The sequence below is a fragment of the Clinocottus analis genome, unplaced genomic scaffold (assembly GCF_023055335.1).
Source record: "Clinocottus analis isolate CAN_PGR_092001 unplaced genomic scaffold, fCliAna1.0.p SCAF_4, whole genome shotgun sequence".
Classification (NCBI taxonomy): Eukaryota; Metazoa; Chordata; class Actinopteri; order Perciformes; family Cottidae; genus Clinocottus; species Clinocottus analis.
The window spans coordinates 21842389-21862997 of NW_027176153.1; the positions used below are offsets into that span (position 1 = coordinate 21842389).

At 43.0% G+C, this 20609-nt stretch overlaps 1 protein-coding gene across 2 annotated transcripts in view; it reads right to left on the bottom strand.

Moving 5' to 3' along the window:
• nckap5l (NCK-associated protein 5-like) overlaps positions 1–20097 on the bottom strand; it is a 34574-nt gene extending 14477 nt beyond the window's left edge. The window contains exons 1-2 of one of the 2 annotated variants that reach the window (XM_068597079.1): positions 19929–20097; positions 2428–2513 (exon numbers count right to left, since the gene is read on the bottom strand). The gene's annotated coding sequence lies outside the window, so the exon portion shown is untranslated. Of the gene's footprint in view, positions 1–2427; positions 2514–4946; positions 5289–19928 lie in introns of those variants that run through there. The other variant, XM_068597080.1, reaches the window with a different exon arrangement.
• Between the last annotated feature and the right edge of the window lie 512 nt (positions 20098–20609).

The following is a 20609-nucleotide window of genomic DNA, read 5'->3' on the forward strand; positions in this document are numbered from 1 at the left end:
CACACAGAGGCTCATTGACGGGCAGAGGAGAGGCTCAATGTGTCCCAGTGGGGGCGGCAGTGTCAGGGAGCTCCTTCCACGGCGCTGCGCTGGCAGACTTACAGCCGCTGGGGCTGTCAGAGAGAAGCCACGAGGGGAATGCAGAGAGAGCTAATGATGCTGCCCTGTGGAGCGAGTACTCAGGGCCCAAAGTACCAATACCACGCCGTAAAAGTACTTCGCTGCAAGTTACAAGAAAAGTTCAATCAGGTAAATTACTCCTGTGACTGTTATACTTCTGTGGCTCTGAGGTCAACTTTAAAAAGTCTGAAAAAAAATAACCCTGGTGAGGGTTTACCTCAGTTTGGGGTCCAGTTTTACAAACTGGAGGACTGGAGCTATTAAGAAGTATTGCAGAAGTATTGCAGTTGCATTATGGGAAATGTAGGATCCATTGTTTTCCATTTCTCTGCCTCTGCTCCATCGGTTTCTAACCATGCGCGGTCTCTAAATCTGTCTCTTAAAGTCCCCGGAGTGTCACTTTAAAAGCACAGTGGGGAAAATATTGCAATTTTTTTTTGCAATAAAACTGAGGTTAAAAAATAACAAATTGAAGATAAGCAGAGACACAAATTGTTTGGCGAGAAGCTTGAGAGAAAACGAAAACATGCCAAACACGTGCTGGTTCCAGCTTCTCAAACGTGAATTAAAAGCCTTTTCCTTTGTGATACATGTACACTAAAGAATATAGCAGGAGTTTGGTGCCGTTTGAGATGTTATCCTTTGGAATGTCGGAGCATTTTTCAGTGTTTTTTTAGACCTAACAATTAGTTTAGTAGCTTTATTAGCAACTAATGATTAGTCACAGCGCTGATGGGACATCTGCAATAATCGAGCCATAAAAGTGAAAAGTTACAACAGCAAATGAAAGAAACAATGCTGTAATGAAAAGCACAAAGGAGGAAGACAAATCTCAGAACAGATAAGAATGAAGGCCAACGTCAGCGTCAGGCTTTTTTTGTTTTGTTCATACAAATCCAGCCGTCTCAAAAGCATCCAGCCACTGGACGCGACATTGCCAAGTGTACACAAAGAGCAGCGAGGCTTAGCGCTCGCAGCTTGAAGCTCAGAGAGGATCGTGTGTTCGCCTCTGAGCCAAGTGAGCGTGTCCTGCTTTTGTTCTCCAACGGATACCTGGCCATGGAGAACGTGAGCCGCCGGTGAGCTTTCACCAGCGCACAAAATAAAGTGAAACTCCACACCAGAGGAAAAGTGACGTGTCGTTTAGCGTCAACAAATATCCACCGTGTTCGTTTAAACAAATCTAACCTCGTAAAAAGGTCGGGGTAACTTTTCACGGGTGTTTTATCAACGAGACCGAAGGTGTTTTTATCATTTTTCAGAGATACGATAGAGATGACAAACAAGCAGAGACATGAAGGAAAGAGAGGCAACGATGAATTCATGGTCACCTCCGTCTGCTCAAGAAGCGGATTTCAACTACAAGCAGACACTTTCAGTCAAGAACAAACAAATGAAACAGTAGATTGAAGAGAGTTAATCGCCAGGAAATTCGCAGCCAACCAATTTCATCATTTAATATATTGAAAATCCTCCTGCGGCTATTTTAAGTCCCAGCATGCCCCATTCAGACAATCTTTTGGCATAAAATACGTAGTTTTTTCCATTTTTGAACCGAACGACACAGTTTTTTGACTGAACCTCCTTCCTAACAAGCCAAGTCTTTGTTTTATTGTGATTTTTGTTGCAGACTCTGATTCTTTAGGTCCTAATCTTTCCATAAAGGTGTCTTATTGACCGCTCCAGGAGGCATTTTTTGGGGAATCTGGCTCATATCATGCTGAATGTTCAGAGTTACGATCAAAATATCTTTTAAAAAGGTATTTTTTTTGCAGATATACACAAGTATTGGAATTAATTTGGGTTTCTTCAGCTGCATTGTGACATTTGGTTAATCTGTTATGCGACGAGGCAATTAAAGAGAAATGCCAAAACATTTTCTGCTTCTAGCTTCTCAATTGTTAGAAAATGTTCTTCTTTGACACATAAAAGAGTCAAATAAAGATATTTGGTTTGGAACGGTTGGTTTGACAAAACCAGTAAATCTAAAGCTTGATCATGGATTATGGATGATTTTTCTTTTTTTGTGCCAATTTGCTGCTTTTCTGAGTATTTGGGTGAGTTTTGAACTTTGAATCCTTCAAAACAAGCAAATTAAAGCAGAAACGTTGGCAATTTATTGATTAATTTTAACTGATTCAGTCAATTATATAAACCAGTTCCTCCGAGATCTGATCAATCGAGAAAACAACCGGCAGATTAACCATCACCTTTCTGTGGGAAATATTTTTATGACCCAAAAAATGAATCTGCGGATTCACAGATAATAAAATCGCTCTTTGTAACCGACACAGTGAAGACGCTCACCTGTAGTTTCAGCTCTCGTTATGATCCTGGAAGAGGAGTCGGTCTCCCGTCAGGCTCCTCTGTCTCCCAACAACACAACCAAGGAGCTGAAGGAGAGAAAACACAAGGAGACGTGTCAAGAGTTAATAAAGAAATCCTCAGCCTTCTCCTTTCTCCATCTGGTGAAAGAAAAAAAGAAGGAAACAACTTCCTGACATCCCATGTCAAGACCTCATGACGAGCGGACGCATCTTGTGGTTTCTATCTTATGATTTTGGAGACACAAATAGGGTTTGGCAAAGTTTGATGGCATCGGTGTGTGTGTGTGTGTGTGTGTGTGGGGGGTGGGTGGAGACGACGCCAATGTCACCTCCGTTGTGTGGCGGGCGAAGGCTGCAGCTTTTTCTTCGATCTCTTAGTTAACAGGAAACCGAGGAGGACGAGGAGGAGGAGGAGGGGAAGACGCTCCATTGCTCTCGGGAGATACCAGCGCTCAGCAGACGCCAGCGATGCCGAGACCACAAACCCCCCACTCCTCCTCTATCTCGCTCTCGTCTTCCCTTTCATCTCTGAGTCATTGTAAAGTGTAATGAAAGAAAGATGAATGAATAATTAAGCAGACGCAGCGTTTTCAGAACTCCCCTTTTTATGTCTCTGCGCCAACACAGACGGTTACTCATCCAGTGCCACACAATGATTTCTTTAAGTTTACAGACGAACATGGGATTCCCCCCATTACCAGAGTCCCTTGTTAATCATGTTCCCTTTGCTACAAAAGGTTTCATTAAAAAGCGTAAACGGGACGCTCGGTCTGCCGCGGCGTCTCTTCAGCCGGCGCTCGGTCTGATCACTTCTGATGTGTTTAGACGCCGAGCCTCGGCGTTAACTCTTCCATTTCCAAAAAGGGAAACACGGCCTGATCCTTTTAGAGCTTGTCAAACTGAAATGGGATTAGAGGTGTTGAGCATCTGCCCACTCAATCTGGGTTTTAATAGAGTAAGAGCAGATCATGTGGTCTGGCAGTGGCCAACCTCCTCGATACACCTGGTGCCAGAATAGAAGCAGACCGTGATCTGTGATCTGTGCCATGAGAGCAGGACCACAAAGACGGCAGATCACAGGGCTCAAAAAATTAAAAAAGCACAAGTAACCTCCCCCCGAGGACTGCACATCACCAGCATTTATTCACAGAGGACAGGCTTTGATTTCTGACAGCCGGACGCTGAGAGAATGATGAAATATTGAGTGAATGATGCTGCAGAAGACGGCGCGTACATGAGCTTCATGGAACGAGGGCAGAGCGAGAAGAAGATAAATGACTATTTCAAAAAGGCGACTCAGCCGAAGCGAAGCGAGGAGACGAAGGAGAAGAAGAAGAAGAAAGGCACAAAAGCTTCTTAAATCATGTCGGTCGCACTCTTGGGGATTTGGCGAAGGCAAGGCCGTCTCAGGATATGTCAAACGCCACCCTTTCCATCTGCCAATCTGGGAGAGGCGCAGATTGAAGATCTTGCTGTGTAGACAAAGTGTGTAGGCGGGAGATGTAAACAATGTGACACAAAAAAACCTAAATCCTCACATGGGGGAATTAAACAGGGATAGGGGGAAAGACTGAAAATGTAGGCCAAGGGCTTTTTTTTTGTTTTACTGCAGACACACACATCACCACGCGATTGTCTGCATCATTAATACTGATAAATATCGAGGAGGAGGAGGGATGTGGGTGACACAGAATCAGGCTGGGGGAGCTCCCCTCGGTGCCGCTTCCTGTCTGATGTTTGGCTATAAGACCCGAGACGAATCGTACACCAGCAATATTTTTTTGGGGATGAGGAGCGGAGGCGGTGGAGAGGAGATGGGGGAGGGAGCGGAGGGTGAGGAGGGAGATGGAGGAGGGGAAGGGAGCTCCTTTCCCAAAAGGCCTGAAAGGTTGGATGTGCGCCATGTACGAGTGAGAGCAATCAAACTGATCGCAGGGATGCTTCTTCAAAAATCTGTGCCAGCCGACCTGCACACCCGAGGAGGAAACACCTCCTCCGTCTCCGATACGACCCACGCTGTGTTTTCATCAAACACAAACAACATTTAAGGCTGTGCTGTGCAAATTTGGCAGATTTATGACACATTGTTTGCCGCGACCAAAGCGACACGACATTATTCCGCGTTTGTTTGGTCGGCCGAAATAAAAAAAAACCCACGAAAAGATCTTCTGAAAATGTAAGCTAGCCCACGGATACCAATGCTAACCTTAAAAACACTCAGCGGATCAGACCTGCCCGCAGAGTCGTCGTCATCATCAAGTCCATTCATGTTAAGTCAACACGACAAAACCTCACAAAACACGTGTTCACCTCTCCGTCACATCACTTCATTCTCACACGCGAGTAAAAAAGCAGCTTCTCTTTTTCCACACAGGAGCGCCGTCACAACAGGAAGACACACAAGAAGCCCAGAAGACATGTCAGCTGTAAAAATCCAATCAGTATTCGCACGCTTACACAAATCCCCTCTATCGAGTACACATTTTGGTGTCAGCTCACCTTCCTCTCGCTGCCTTTTACAGTCATCCAGTCGGCGCATCCGGAGACCTCCTTCGCGGCGGAATGAAAGGCACCAGAAGAAGATGTGAAGGGAAAAAGAGCAACAGAAAAAAAGGCCACAACCTTACATTTCTGCTTTCCGGCTGCTGCTGCTGCTGCGGGGGGGGGGAGAGATTACTCTCCTTCCCCGGTTAAAAGTGCCGTCACCCTGCGAGTGAAGCGAGGAAGCCGGCTTCCTCTACGCTGCAGCTAGGAGAGGCCTGTCCTTGGGCATGTGCATTGTGTGTGTGTCTGTGCTGTCTGCAGAGGCTGCCATGTCTCCCATTGTTCCAGGGCGAGTGAGGCAGGCTTCCTACCCCAATAGACCCTGCCTACTACAACAGCTGTGGACCAGCCCCCACCTCGCTGCCACTCGCCGCCGCCTTCTCCCCTCCTCCTCCTCCTCCTCCTCCTCCTCATCCTCCTCCTACAACTCCTGCCTCTGCTGCTGCTGCTGCTGCTGCTGCTTCTAAACATTAACCCTGCAGCTGCCGGCTCAGGCCCATAAAGAGGTGGAGAGAGGGGTTGGGGGTGGTTGCGTTTCAAAAGAGACCCTACCATGTAACGGACAAAGGAACTTAACAGAGAGAGGATATCCGACAGCCGGGGCTGAACTGACAGCACTTCTGCAAAGAGCCATTCGGTGCCCTAGAAAGAAAACAGGCTCTGCGCTAAGAGGATTGTCTTCCTCAATCACAGCGGTCAGAAGTGTCGCACTGAGTCCCGTGACGTTCGGACCGTTATGTGCGACACGGAGAGCGACACCGACACGTCGGCCCCGCGTTACTTCACGCAGATTGAATGATATTGAGGTTTAAAGTCATTTAAAAACAGTGGCGCTGTGATATAAATTGCCCACCAGAGGGAGCTGACAAGTTGTTTTTCTACAAATGTGAAGAATCAAAGAAAGACAAATATAAAGGATCGACTAGATGACTTATCAATGCTGTTTGTTGACAATGTTCATGTTTTAAAGACATATCAGCATCAAGCTCAAGCAACACAATTATTTTAACAATTCAGGGTGGCTTGTTTTTACCATTATCAATCAATCAAATCTGCAACAATTTGTTTCATTAATTGATTCGTCCATTGACAAAAAATGGATCTGCAAAATCGTTCATGCAATAACTCCAAACACGTGTTCATTGTAATATAATTTGCTGTTTTTTCTTTGTCATATATAAATATGAACTGAATATTTTGTGTGTTTTGACTATTTTGACATTTGAAAAGGCAAAACGATTACATCCATTAACTGAATGAAGAACAGATGCGAGATCAATCTACACTGAAAATAATTGTTAGTTGCAGCTCTAGTAATCTGCTGATTGGCTTGTAGATACATTGATTTATTGTTTGGCATGTACAATAAAACACAAATGTAATACGACCTCTTTTAAGAGCTTGTTTTGTTCAAACCCAAAGGATACTCAATTCACATTAAAATCCTCACAATTGAGAAGCTAGAATGAGAAAATATTTGTATTTTTTTTAGGGAAAATTGACTTAAATGATCAATCAATAATAAAAAAGGGGTTGCCAATCATCTACTGACCGTTTTAGCTTTGGAAAAAGGCCCAACGTGACTTATTCAGAATCCATAACTGAAAGACATTCAGGATACAATCGTATATATTACAAAGTAAAACCGTTAAATCTTCACATCAGAGGAGCCGGAACAATAAAAGATATTTAACATGTTGTCTCTGAATAGCTTCGGGCTCACCTCGTCAATCAACCAACGATTAGTTTAAACTTTCTCACACACAAACACACACGGTGATGATTCTCATCTCGCGTTTAAACGACACCGCGTTGTGTTTAAACCGGTCAGCAGCACAGAGGCTTTCGAAACCAGTGTCTCTTTGTGGTTTATCTGCAGTTTTTCTTCCCGTGTGACTCATCTCCTCTCCTCGTTGATGAAGCCACATCATGCTCAGACATACCAGACACACTTAACCAAGTCTGATGACAAAATGACTGGGCGGCAAGGCAGCAACAACAACAGCAGGAGGAGGAAGAGGAGGAGGAGGAGGAGGAAAACACAGGTTTCGGGTATTGAATGTAGGAGGATGATACGATAAAGCCATCATGAAAGAAATAACATCCCAACAACTGCCGAAGCCAATTGTTTTTTCGAAAGAGCAGATCTATATGCGTTCAATTCAAAGTTCAGCTTTTTTTCCTATTTGACCCTAATTGAGTCGACAAGAGACCTGACCCGAATCGATTTTGCCCCGACATCAGACTTCCTACAGTCAAAATCGAGCGCCCCAGGGTGCTCACATGAGTGTCAGTTGTTTCAAGCTATTGTCATTCAGATTGGACCAAAACAGAGGAAAAACAACTTGTCCCAGATTCACAGCAGACTTTGGAGTTCAGTCTGAAATGCAGTTTCAAAGAACATTTACACACGTAAGCACAGAGGTATTTGTAGTTTACTTTGCGTATTTCTATTCCATGCAATTTATATTACACATGTATATTTAACATCTCTGCCAAATATTGTTCTTTTCGCCACATTTATCCGACCGCTTTAGTTACAGATTACTCTTTTCTTTGTGCCCATCCCGTCCATAGAAAACCAGGTATCTCCAGATGTGTTGAATGTTTCTGATGAACTGAAGGATTGAGTGTTCCCTATACGGGTTGAGGAATTCTCATACTTCTTAAGCTAAATAAACTTTTTAAAAACCCTCTGGATCAGCATGAAAGTGCATCGTCACAACGCTGTTTTTATGAGATCATGAAAAGTTGACTTTTTTTAGAGATACGTGGTTCTCACAGGACCAAGACGCTACAAACACATCATGACCTCATGGAATAAGTTGCCTTTCTGTACATAAAACTACCCAACAGTGTATGAAAAGAGTTGAAATAAGCAAATCCTTTTATATCTGCAGCAGTAAAATGCAACATACACACTAATGCAGCAGTCACATAAATCAAGTTACTGCACAATGACTACTTTAACCTTTTGGAAAACGTGCACAAAAATCCTCCAGCGCCCATTTTAAGTCCCAGCATGCCCCATTCAGACAATCTTTTGGCATAAAATATGTCGTTTTTCAGTTTTTTTGACTGAAACTCCTTCCTAACAGGCCAAGACTTTGTTTTATTGTAATTTCTGTTGCATATTCCGATTCTTTAGGTCCTAATCTTTCCAAAAAAGGTGTCTTATTGACCGCTCCAGGAGGCATTTTTGGGAAATCTGGCTCATATCATGTTGGATGTTTATAGTTATAATCAAAATATCTTTTTTTTTGCAGATATACATTTTTTTCCTAAGACTTTGCTGAACAAATACATACAATAAACACATTAATTTGGGGTTCCTACGACGACTCAAACACATGGAAAAGGAGTTCTGGAGCCAAAGTTGGTTCCACAGCTTTCAACGGGTTAACTTTTCCTACCTAAAGTACATTCAGCGGATTATACTTTTACATACGTTCTGAATGCACAGTGGTATTTCCACAGCGTGTACTTTTAGTGAAAGGATCTGAATCCTTCTTCCACCACTGCTGAAATGAGAGACGATGAGTTCTGCTTTCAGACAAAAAGACACACATAATAAATACAACATGGACAATCAGGGAAACCCCAAAGACAAAATACACTGCGCAGGACATAAAGACTAAACAACATCAAAAGGTTGACAACACACGATAGACGCTGAGCTTCACATTAAAAACCCCCCAGATCAAAGAGCTTGTGTCCACTGAGGGTTTATCCTCTTATTACTGAACACATATGGCCGTCTGTCCTCAACGCCAGGCCTCTAATCTCTGTCCACCTCGCGGCCGAGAGACAGAGACCGCCTCACGGGAGCAGCACCGCATCAGTAAAAACTGGTTTTAACTGATATATGTTCACAGTCAGGTGCCAAAATGTACAACGAGGAGGTTTTTACTATATTTATATGGTAGCATACTTTATGAAAGTTACTTAAAGATCTCATAATGTGCCAACAATAGAAGAGATGAAGAACAAACTAAGTACCGATACTCAAAAACTGTACCGTAAGTGCAAAATTGACGCTTGTACTTTACTTTTTACTTCCACTCCCCTATGTTTCAGAGGTAGACATTGTGCTCTTTACTGACAAGCGCTAATCAAAGTAGGGAGTTTGTTCATACAAGAAAAGCCCCTTGTCCTCAGCAACCTGGAGCTCAACACTGTCTGCTGTAAAGATGTGACGACTGTGGCAACTGAAAGCAGCGGCGATGATTTATCGCAGCATCTCAGACCGAGGCACGAAGCGGCGGCGTGAAAACAACCGCTTTATTTTACATTAGCTGAATCATATTCTCGGCGTTTCCCCGATTAAAAACGCTGCCGGTTGCCCATCAGCGCCACCAGCAACGGAGGGAGAGCTGTGTGTTTCAGAAGACGGCAATGTGTTGACGTTGCTGCACTGTTTAAGGGATGATGTGAGTGGAAGTTGTAGTTTATCTCTAGCACATCTCTCCATGTCACAATGTACGCAAAATGTAACACTGGTGGATACAATAAAAAAAATCAAAGAGGCATCTAAAGGAGTCTTTATTAAAATGAGGTTTGGTTAATAAAAAAAAGAAGCTCTATTTGTCCCATGTTGCTTTCATCAACACACTGTTCAAGCTCTAAATGCAAATTGAAAGAGATTGTAACACTCTGGATGAATCCCTACAGCGAGCAGAAACAATTTAAATATTTAATTAGGCATCTCAGTATTGTTTTAAGGAAGAGTTAAAGGGAAAAACATTGAGGATTCGGTCTTGTTGTCACCAGCAAAGCACAGAAACAGTTAACAAATGACCGAAGGACTGTCAGGGGATGGACATACCTCAGCTGTGTCAGACAGTAACGCACACAGACATCTGTATGGCATGAATGGGACATTGAGGGACCGGCTTCCCCTCTAAGAGGGTCAAAGGCTGAACAGGCCGACATGACCTGAATGAGAGCCGGTCACATGGTCCCCTGGAGCTAACACAAGGGAAATGAGGATAACTCTCAACATAAAAGCCTTATTGTCACCTCCCTCTGACATCTACTTTCCCCTCAAGTGAGGATCTTCTTCAACTCAAAAAAACTCAACGGTAATGTGGACACGAAGAGAGTCAAGGGGCAATAAAACCCCTAGCGTCTCTTAATGGAGGGAAACTCGCCTAAAAAAAAACATAGTGAAGGAACTGGACCGGACCGACACATGTGGCTGATTTTAAATTCAATGCAAACAACATGTAAAGCAGGACGTCAAGCATCTTCTCCTTTTTTAAAACGCGCAGCTCCTCCTGTGATGATTATATAAGATGACAACAAAGAAATGCCGTAACCTTTGAAAACGGAGAACAGTTTCATCAAAAGAAGAAAAAGACCAGAGAGCTGGAACGATTCGAATAGATAGAGATGGATTTATACTTTATTAATAATTAATTAAGGGGGAATTTGTTGTCAGAGTAGCACCCAACACTTTACATACTCCAAATGAAATAAACTGAACACACAAAATAAAATATAAGAACAGGGATGACAGATATATACAAAATAAAAATAATATATGTATATGTACACAATAGTGTGTACTAAGGAAATTAAATAAATGTAAACGGAGTATGCAAAATATGTAAAATATATATACACAATAGAATACAAACGACTGGATGTGTATTTAAGGAAAATCATTTAACTATTAGCAAATGCATTTGTAAAGCTTTTCCACATGGTCAGTTCAATATATGTTATGTATATGTTTTTGATGCAACAAACAAGAAATAGTGGCTTGGTTTCAAAATGTTCTGACAGTTTGATCACTCAACATAATCAATGGCTCACATCGATAATGAAATGGAGCACAAGCATTCGATGAAACAGAGAACAGAAAATATCATAACTTGCTGGCTCCAGCTTTTCTTTCAGGTATTCTTTTGATGCATGATTGAGACGTTAACTGTGTTTATTCTCGTCACATATAATGGACATTTTTCACAATTTTCTGATGTATTATGGGCTAAATGATTAAAGAAATAACAAAAATACTAAGAAATTGACAGATTAAGAACAAATGAAGCGCAGTGTTTGATTAAATATTATTTAGATGCATAATTAAGAACTTCACTCCGTAAGCCAGAAGGTAAATGTGAAGATGTGTTTGTTACATATCATAATTTGAATGTTTTCGGGACTTTTTGCTGGGCACAACAAGTGATTGGAAGACGTTATCTTTGGAACATTTTCCACTATTTGCTGACATTAATTTGAGTCATTAAAAACACAGAAACCAATGATCCGGTAACAGATGGTCCACCGTTGTTTGTGGTGATGGCGGTTGAGGCGAAGGAACTATCTGGAAAGTTCTGAATTAGAGTTGTAAATCAGACCGGAGGGGCACAAACCTCCATTGAGGGAGCCGACAGTTTAATGGGCACTGATGGCCGCGGCTCCGCGAGAGGATGGAGCGCTAATCCACCGACAAGAAATGTGACACTCGGGCCTCGGCGAGGAGATGTGCGGGGTTTAAAGCCGGGGCTGTAAACACGTCGCCGCTGTCGGTGGAGGCCCCTTGCGTTAACTTGCATGAAGTCTCGGCTCAGTCGCAGTTGAAGCCGGTGACCAATCGATGGCTTTGTGAACCATGTTAGCCGCTTGTGTCGAGCCAGGAGACATTACCTTCACACGTATGTCGAGTTGAAACTGTTAATCGATCAAGAGGAAATAAATTGGCGGATATTTCAATTTTCAAGTCGTATTTTAAAGAATAAAACGTCAGAAATGTTGTTGCAGGCTCTTAAAAATGAATATTTACAGGATGCCTTTTGCCTTCTCTGATGTCAAAGGGGAATATCTTTAAGTTTCGGACTGTTTCTTTGAAAAAACAAGCATTTAATAGGGTTATGCGATACGAGAGAACTTTATTCATCCAGAGATTATAAAATTGTGCAAAAGTGCCAATACAAAATATATAATAATGACAAGGACATTTGTTAGTGGCAAATAGCTATGTTTGCACAGTATCACATCGGAAGTACAGATAAATATAGATTTTAAAATGACTATTTTCTTATACTTTACAGACCAAAAATCCAAAAGGAGCAATAAACAACTTTCAGAGCATTAATGTGGCAGCAATCGACAATTTGCTAAGTGAAGATTTAGAGTAAAGTCTACCTGAGCAGAGAATGAAGTCACTCTCACTCTGTGTGTGTGTGTGTGTGTCTGTGTGTGTCTGTGTGTGTGTCTGTGTGTGTGTCTGTGTGTGTGTGTTTGTCGTTATCCAAGCTTTTCTTTTCTTTGTTGCCGGGCCAACCCGAGTGTGCTTTTAGAGCATGTTCGTGCACGTGAGCGCGCCCCGCTGCTTCGCTCACGGCCGCCGGTCTTCCCTGCTCTCATATGGCGGTTACAGCGTGTTGTGTTGCAGCAGAAGAGTTTGCTGTAGTTAGCGCCGTTAGCACCGTTAGCTACAAGCGGTCGACTCCGGCGTCGCCATGTTGAAGGCCGTTGAGAGGCCTGCCAATCCCGTATTTTGCACCATTTACCAATTAATTAAGACAATTATTCACATTAATCAAGTGTGAAAATAATTATTGGTAACAGCCTGATTCACCTTTAAGAGGTCATTTTTTTCTGTTTTTCCAGTCTCACTCCAGAGCCACAGTGATGTGTTAATAAACCCCTCACATGTAAAAAATGTGTCTCCAGTTCATTTCTGAAATCATAAAAGCTCCGTAATGAAAGCCATTCGTCGTGGCCTCTATTAAAAGGTTTCATTCCACCGTAAAGACTCCACAGAGAGGTGGCGTCCCCCGCCGACCAGACTACGAGCGCTGTAGCCAGACTGACATTTTGTCCAGCTGCACGCTACGTTTCCATTTGAGTCAGCAAACGTCTTTAATACCTGACTCCTCAGTGAGTCACATTCGCACCAAACTGTTGAACTCTGGCACGTCTGGAAAACATGTGGGAGGCTGAACAAGACACGCTGGTGAGGAGGCCAGACGAGTTAATCCAGGTCATCACATCTTGTTTAATAGAGCGGCTGCGGTAGCTCACTGCAAAGCAAACAAAGACAGGTAAACCCAGCTATCTTTGGGCTTAACTCCGGTTTTCTGGTATCATGACGCACGGTAACTATAGATCAGGGGTGTCAAACATACGGCACGCGGGCCAAATCCAGCTCGCTGGCTGACTTTTTTAAATTTATTTTATGAAAACTAGCAGAGCTCAGGTTCAAACCATCGATATTGTGATTTAAAGACAGGCATCCTTACAATTGAGCCACACCCGCAAGTGATGGGAGCACGGATATTACTGTCGACATTGCTCAACTGGCCGTATTCATTCGTGAGATTTTGGCGGTGACGGAGGAGTTCCTTAAGGTGACAGACACCACTACAGCCAATTACATTTTGGTCTTTATGTTTCTAGTTTATTGTTGAAAGACCTTAAAATAGGGTTCATCACCCAAAAACCTTCACCACTGATTTAAACAGAGAAATATTGTCGTTATCAATGCGTCAAAGTGGGCCGCATGTGGCCCCTTCACTAAAATGAGTTTGACACCCCTGCTCTAGATCAACATGGTGACCTATTCTGCCAGGATCAAAACGGGTCACATCAGCCCGACCACTGACCAGCTCTCTGCAGGGCTGCAGCTGCAGCAGCTCCTGTATTCATGTTACCCAGTCGCAGAATACACGGCGAGTACCGACGCCTGTGCTTGACCCACGGAGGATGACTGGCATGCGAGTCAGTCGCGCCCGTGGCGAGTGCAAAACTGAACACTGGCGCTGGAAGACCCGCCTGCAGCCACAACAGCGACGGAGAGAGACTTTTGTGTATAAGTCGAGGGTGGAGCGTCGACTGGAAACGCAACCGACGAGCTAACGCGCGGCCTGCGGCATCACCGCAGATGTTCGATCACCGGGATGGCGACGGATGAATGTTTGGGTGCTTTTGTTTAAATAAAGCCATCGTGGAGCGCAGGTTTTATGTCGTATCATACTACGTATTTTGTGAATTCAACTGTGTAGCATTGGGTGAGCTCAGCAGCCAGTCAAAGCTGAACTCCATGACAGACCAGATAAAAAAGGAGCGTGAGCGGCCGGGCCGATGGGCAGCGTGTCCACATCTGGCCACCAGCCGCGACGGCTCAAAGTCAACCAGGAGACGGCGTACTCATCATCCGCATCCTTTTCCCAAGGTCTGGCCAAGAGGAAGACCTATTTATGGTACCGAGTCAAAGATAATGTGGAGGGTCATACATGGAGATCCTTATTTTAGCCTCCAAACAATCTGCGCTCCATCACACCGACAAATGTGATCTCCATGGGGGGATTGCTGATGTTTTTCAAGGCATATGGGTTTGAGCTGTGAAGCAGGAAGCTCGTGGGGATTTGAAAACACTGAAGCAGCAGCAGGAGCAGCAGTTCACTAAGGCACCTTGTGGGAGAGGGTTTCGGTATTGAAAGGGTGGGTGGGAGCTGCATAAAGCTTCTCAATAACAACTTTATTTAAAGACAAATGAAAATAAACTGCAGCAGTATACAAAGGAGCACTGTTAGGATACAAGACAGCCTGCATATAGACAAAATACCTCCCACTCTCGCTGTTATTCTCTATCTACACAGTGTTAATCCGAGTCAGCGCGGGTCGTAAATCTCAGCGTGGAATATAATGGGCTGTGTGAACATAAAAAAACGGAATAAAATGATGTCTTCTTAATCCTTTTTTGTCTAAACAGGACGTGGCGGGGACCCGGTTTGCTTGAATTGATTAAAGCTAAATTCCTGGCCATATTTTCTTTGGCCAGACGGATGAATTGAATGTTTGTTGCAGCTGCAGCAGCTAAAAGCAGTGTTTTGCCAACTTCAATGTTTGTATTGACCACAGATTCCTCTGTAGGGTGGGCTTTGAGTAAGTGGGAGCTCTTTGCGCTCTCTGTCGTACACTATTAGAAATGCCTTAAGCACATCCAAAATCACGCATGTGTCAGACACGGCGGGCGGCGTGAAGATGGAGAAGACGAGGCCAATGCGCTTTCGAGTTGTTCTGACTTTGTCTGCGTGCAAATAATCCTGATAAGATTCCAGTGGAGGTGACTCGGCTCGGAGGAGACAATGCAGGAGAAGATAATATCCCTTTGATCTGAATATTTGCATTGTGTAAACAGTCGGGATGTTGAGCCCTCCGTCAGTCTCCTCTCCCGCTGTGAGCTCTGCTGTTTTGCACCGACTCAGCGGGGTAGGGAACGAATATTTCGCGACGCTAATGCAGGCTGCAGCCTTTGGTGTATAACCATGGTAACTACAGTACCTGCATGCAAGCATCAGACGGCGGCGTGATTAAACTCACAGCTGATAAGGAGGTCTCAGCCACAGCCTGGTCTTTCTTCAAAGCATGGCCGTTTATATAGAGGAGGGGGCGGAGGGGTGAGATACTGGAGAGATAGGCCGACTGCAGGAGGCTCTGGCCCGTCTGCGCTCCCCTTCTAGACTTTAAACGGACTAAATTACTATCCTGTTGCTGTTTCCTCCCTTTAAATCTGCTGTACTACGACCTGAGAAAGAGATATTTCACAAACAGACTGACCTTGAGAGTCTGGAAGGTCTTTTGCTCGCCTAAAGCTGCACTTTTTCAAGACTTTCAAGCAACAAACAACAAAAAAAGATTACTAGACTTTAGACGACTAGTTGGACAAATTTGACAGATTTTCTATGAATAAACACATTAAATTGGTTAATCTTAAAACATATCAGCACATAGCAACAGGGCAGCAGTTAATGATTAATATAATTATTGATCAATCATTTCAGTCTACGGCCACGACAAGTTCCCAGAGAAACGCGTGACGTCTTCAAATGATGTGTTGATTAACCAATTGAATAATCAATTCATCATTTCAGCTCTAAATTGCTGTGAAAGTGAGAATCTTTTCATTGAAAGAGGATCAAAGTAGATCAACTACGATTAATCGTCTTAGTGACAGTTGGTGGAATAAAGTGCTCATTGTGGCGCTTCCTCATTTCATTTCCTCTGTGACTCGTCTTGTTTGTCGTCGGGCTTGTTGACAGATACCTGCTTTTAAAAAAAATCACCTGCGTACTTACAATCAAGTGCTGGATTCATCATTTCAACTGTATCATGTTTTTTTTTCCGTGGACTTCAAAGCCTATTAAATAACCAAAACCAGTTAACGGGACCAAACGGCCAAATTAAACACTTACTCCATGCCACGTTCCCCCTCCATAATAAAAGTCTGAGCACCGTCTGTGGCTGCAACAAGATGTGGGACACAAAGGCGTGCAGAACATCTGTGAACAATTAGAGGCGAACAGAGCGAGCGAGCACTTATACTGCCCATTACACTCGAATAAGTCACTGGCTCGACTATTCATGATGTAATGCGGCGCGGCTCGGATATGCAATCTCAAAAGTTGCGCTGGGACAGAGCCTGTCTCGCAAAAAAAAAACTTCAATCAAGCTCAAACATGGAGCACACGGTCCATAAACGTAACGCAGCCAACGGAGAGTAGAACCACATTTATCTGCAGCTCTGAGCTCATTCCTCAGGACAGAGAGCGTTCACAGCGCCAGCGGGCGCTTTGTGTTCTTGACCGAATGTTGTTCCAAATGTGACACGTTCATTCTTAAATCCGCCTCCGAAAGAGAAGCCGCGGATCCACGAAAATCAATAGAGTAAACTTTGAATTCACGGTCTCGCTCCGCTCCAAAAATACGTATTCTTTCTTCACTTGGATGGGCGGGTCGAGAACAACTTTGGCAGGAAAAACAGAAACTTGGTGGTATATTCTAGTGGCGCTATTCCATCGTATACACATATTTTAATGAGTTGCCTCCCCGATAGTAAACATTTAGTGAATTATTGTGAACGAGGGTTCTTCTGCGTTTTCAAGGAAACATCTGAAGAGTCGTTGGCTGTTCGGCCGGCAGCCGGCTGAACACTGTTGTCTCTCGACCTCTTTTTCCCTGTGTGTGAGTGTTTTTCTTCTGTGTTCGAGTCATCGTAGGAAGCCCAAATTGATTGCAATACTTGTGTTTATTGTATGTATTTGTTCAGCAAAGTCTCAGGAAAAAAAATGTATATGTGCAAAAGAAATCACTTAATAACTATGAACATCAAGCATGATATGAGCCAGATTCCCCAAACATGCCTCCTGGAGCGGTCAATAAGACACCTTTTTGGAAAGATTAGGACCTAAAGAATCAAAATGTGCAACAAAAATCACAATAAAACAAAGCCTTGGCCTGTTAGGAAGGAGTTTCAGTCAAAAAAACTGTGTCGTTCGGTTCATAAATGGAAAAATTACGTATATTATGCCAAAATATTGTTTGAATGGGGCATGCTGGGACTTCAAATTGGAGCGGGAGGATTTTCGCACATGGTTTCCAAAAGGTTTTAAAGCTCATTTATTTGCCCGTTGGAGATTCAGCGATGGCACGGGTACTAGCTTAGCACGCACCAAATCACAGACTGAACTTTTGGCTATTGAGTTGCATTTTGGCTGGTGAAGTTGGGATGTTTGGAGAAGGAAAGAAGCAAAGCAAACCGTATCGTTTCCTCTTTTTTTTCAGGAAGCGAGTCCATCACTTTGCTCTAATCATGAGGTCACTGTTTCAATGAGCCTCTGTGCCATGAATCCTTCCTTACATGATATACTGCATTTGTCTGCAACAGCCAAAAGCAGCAAGCTACAACATTACATCAACATAGAATTTGGAAAAAGAGTGATGGATACGTAATTTTTGCAAAGAGTCATTGAGCATTTCATAGGAGATCTCCAGTGAAACTTAAACATTTTTACAGCCTGAACGCCAGCCAGAGTTCAAACAATCCCTCCATCCTCATTTCTTGTGACCTGAAGTTTGGTCTTTGTTCAAAAAAATGATGAGACAATGAAAACAGCGTGAGCTTTTATATCTGGCCTAAAACCAACAGATCATTAAGCGTGGTTGTTTTTCCGCTTCAAACCGACTTTGGAATAGTTACACAGCAATATTTTTGGATATCACAATTCTTGTTTAATCCCAGAAAAGGCCTGACAATGTATTACGATTACCGTGCGCATGTTTTATGACCAATAAAATCCCTAGCAATGTGGAAAACAAACAAGAAACAATCCGCTCCTCGTGACTAGAATGCCATTCAGAAAATGTGGTGTCACATTTACTGAATAGCAGCATTGTTGAAGTATGATCCAACAACACGCGTTCCCTGCCAACACTGCTCCAAATAAGTTTCTGCACTGGCAAAGATGGGCACCAATCCAGTCCATTGCGTTGAGGGGAGCACCCCTCATAAAAGCTCAAACTATTTGTCAATTATTTTTCAAACAAAAAATGCCGAGCCCCCGTTAAAGCTTCTTAGTTGTGGGGATTTACTGCTTTTCTTAGTTTTATATGATCGTTAAGTTTGGTCAGACAAAACAAGCAATTTGAGAATGTGACCTTTGGCTTTCGGAGACTGACAACCGCTTTTCTGTTTTCTTAAATGTTGTAGAAAATATGATTTGTTGATTAATAATGAAAATAGGGATTAGCCGCAATGTATTACTTTGGTGCTTTGAACACTGAACTCCATCCACCGGCGCACTTTTAATCACTTCATGTAACAGTATAGTGGATGGAAACATGCATTTGTTTGCATTTCCTTGTGCCAAATGTGTGCAACACTTGAATGGAAATCTGTCAAATGACTGTTTTCACTTCCTTGTCCTCTCACTTTACAGATTGTAAAGTGTTTACAGAGCCTGTCTGATCGCAAATATTGTCAGATCCCTTTTTTTGTTGTTTGATTTTTTACCACTAGATACTGAGTGGAACATCTTCTAATGTAAAAAAAAAAACGATAGTGTACAAACTATGTAATGGTATTGCTTATATACAAACATAATACACAGATACTGATATATTTATATACAGGTTCCACTTTTACTGAGATATTTTCTCAGTTGTATGTGCGATGCAAGTTGTATGTTGCATATAATTAGATCACTCGGCTTGCAAAACTAGCATGCACTTCCATAACTTCCCCTCTTTTGATACCTGCTCGTATCAAACTCTGCAGAAACATCATGCTGTGCAGTGAAGCTCAAAACATCCATGAGATGCAAATATATGCACATTTATGAGCGGAGGGGACTTTAAACCAGCTGGTAAAAATAGACTGACATCCCTGCAGACGAGTGATGAAGCAAAACACTGATCAATGCGTTTCATCCCTCAAAACTTCACATCCCAAAAACCAGGGTGGTTCATCCTCCACTACGTCCCTGCTGCAGACATATTCACACCTTAATTCATTCATTATTTGGTTGATTTAAGCCTGCTGAAGGTGTAGCACGGTTTCTTTGGGTTGTGTTGCCCTCATTTAAGAAAAAAGAAGCTTTTTTTTTCATCGTCATTGTAGGAAGCAAAAAAAAAAAAAAGTACCGTTAGGACTTGGATGCCAGTTCCTTCTCCATGTCCCCCTTTTTAAAGGTTTCACCCCTAAATATGAGGCTACAACTGCGACATGAAGCTAGCATGTTCATGCAACTGAACAAAAAAAAACAGACTTCGGTTCAGTAAAAATGTAATTTGGTATTTCTTGGGACAGGCCCTCCAAAAAGAAAACCAAACCCTGCACCGACATGCGTCCCCCCACCAACACCCGACCGACCGACCGACCGACCGACACGGGGAACCGTCATGTCGTTACGCCCTTCGCGTTTTTCTCCCGCAAAACCCGTCGGGAAACACCGGGAGCGTTCATGGCTGAAGGAAGAGAGCCAACACGTTTAGCTCGAGGCTACATTCGCTCACACCGACACCGACACCTCACCGGAGACGTTAAATCAATGAAAAAGCTCGACAACAGCCTCTGTCGGTATTCTCGACCAAGCGGACATGAAACGGCATTTTTCCTGGTTGTTTTAAAAAAAAAAAAAAAAAACTCACCTCATTTGGTTGGAAACGGTCGAAGACGACGCTGCCTCTCCATGATGAATAAAAGACACATATACTAGTTTTTCCTTTTAAAACATGTCTATCTTCTGCTCTTTTTTGGAAGCGTCCTCCCCTGCAGCAGCAGCAGCAGCAGCAGCCGCTTTCTATTCTCTGCCTCGGCGTTTAGTGTTTTGGGTTGAGGAAAAGTGATGTCATTGCATGAAATTGCATTACCCGCCCCAATTTTTTTTTCTTCCCTTTTTGGGGAGGCTGTCCCCATGCTGCCAAACATAACTTCAGTATACTTTTTTTTTTTCTTGTTTTAGGATGAATGTGTTTCGCGTGCCATGAAACATGCATTAGCATACTTTCAACATATGTACATATATTAACTTAATCTGTGTACTTCAAACGCTCCGAAGAAGGTTGTGTGTGTGTATTGTATTGTAAACCAATGCAATATTGAATTGTTTGTGTTTTGTCCTCCCGGATTATTAAATCTGGGATGTGCTACCCTGTCATTTTGTTTATGCTCATTGGATGTTTGGGACTAGCTCCACGTGTTGAAACACAACATTTACCACACTTTCAACAATCTGGAACACCTTTAGTTGTGGTTTTTATATTTAGCATCTTTTTATGTCAGTTATGTGTCTTGTTGTCTTGTTTCATATGGCATTTTCTGGTGTTTGT